This window comes from Crocuta crocuta, unplaced genomic scaffold (assembly GCF_008692635.1).
Source record: "Crocuta crocuta isolate KB4526 unplaced genomic scaffold, BGI_CrCroc_1.0 scaffold1133, whole genome shotgun sequence".
NCBI classification, from domain to species: domain Eukaryota; kingdom Metazoa; phylum Chordata; class Mammalia; order Carnivora; family Hyaenidae; genus Crocuta; species Crocuta crocuta.
The window spans coordinates 1,277,402-1,279,087 of NW_027530366.1; the positions used below are offsets into that span (position 1 = coordinate 1,277,402).

Here is a 1,686-nt window from a genome sequence, read left to right on the forward strand (position 1 = left end):
TTTTTTTTTTTTTTTTGTCTTTAAATATCAGCAAGCCTTTCCTCAAATTCCTTGCGGGAGAGATGAGGTCCAGAGTCAATTGTGCAGCATTTAGAGGGAAGTATGAAAGAGAGCAGAGAAAGTAAGCTCATCTGGGAAATCATTAACTAAAATGAGATAAATTTGGCTATAGAGAGTCATTAAAAACCTACTTAATGAGATGATTCTCCCTCTGCTAAAAAATATGCTTTCTACTCACTCATACATAAAGCTTGTTGGATCTATCAGCTCCTTGTTGCTATTTATATGTATCCAAGCATTTTCTAAGCAAAATTCTACAGTTCATAGCCCAACAAAACAAAGCATGATGGTCAAGGGTTTGTGTGTGTGTGTGTGTGTGTGTGTGTGTGTGTTAGTTTTGTTATCTGCAAGGATTTATTTGGTGTAATCTATTCTTTCCATTCAGCTCTTCACAATAATTCTCCCAGCTCAAGATTTGGAGAGCTCAACTAGTGATTACTGCTCCCATGCAAAAATAAATGAGTCTCACTTGTAGATTGGGCCAAGGCCCCCACCTGACACTTATCCAAGTTGGCAAGCAGATGATTTGGGAGCTTCCTTGGTTATGAACATCTCTAGCTTCCTCATTTTGCTACCACTGTCTGACTTATCAGTGTGGCTCAGAATCATCAGGTTCTCATGATGGTCTCTTCCTTTCTATTTAGTCAATAAAAGGGATAAAAGGATTCAGGGAACTTAAAAAGTTTCTGTTAATTAAAAAAATTTCTGTAATTTCAAAAACACACTATATTGGTTTTTTGTTCCATAGGAGAAGTTTAAAGGGAAAAGGAAGATAACCTAGCAAGCAGGAATGTGAAATGTCTTAGTCATGGGCACTGTAATGATGTGGTTTAGGCAAAAAAAGGGAAATGAGGTCCAGAACCTCTTAAGACTTCTGCTTCTGAGTTTTTAAGAAATGGAAGGTTTCTAACATCACACTTCCAGTGATTCTCAACACCGACAGCACATTAGAATCAACTTGGGAGTCAAACAAACAAAAAATTCCTGGGCCCACTCCAGAGAATAATTTAATTAGTTTGGGGTACAGCCTGTGCATTACCTTTTTAAAAGCTCCTCAGGCAACTCTAACGGTAGCTAGGATTGAAAACCACTGACTTGGTCTAAACTTCTCATATTACAAAGAAAAACTTTAGCTGAGTGAAGCTGAATGACTCATTCAAGGTCACCAAATTGGATAGAAAGAAGGAACATGAACTTGGAACAGACAAACCTCGATTTAAACCTTAACTTAGTAAGTGCATAACCTTGTGAAAATTACATAACCTCTGGGAACCTAATTCTTTCATCTTTAAAATAGGGACACTGTCCTCTACCTTACAAGGAGTTTTGTAGGACAGTTGATAATCTACTGTCTATATTGCAAGTGCTAAAATGCCTAGCTTTTGATAGGATCCCAATTGGTAGTTATTGTAGTGTTATTATTATATACTGTTATAGAACCCAGGTTTTCTGATTATCAATCTGGGGCTTTCTAAAGCACTACTACAAGACTGGTNAGAGGAATCTACAGCTGTGAAGACACGTATGGTTTTGACCATGGAACACAACCTAGCCACTGACTATATAGGTAAAGAATTTTCAGGAGCACCCTTACAGTTAGAGCCATGTTTTCAAATCAATGGCTTC

At 37.5% G+C, this 1,686-nt stretch overlaps 1 protein-coding gene across 4 annotated transcripts in view; it reads right to left on the bottom strand.

Moving 5' to 3' along the window:
• The window catches only part of ENOX2 (ecto-NOX disulfide-thiol exchanger 2), a 151,961-nt gene that overhangs the window by 43,705 nt on the left and 106,570 nt on the right, over window positions 1-1,686 (bottom strand). The window lies entirely within an intron of this gene.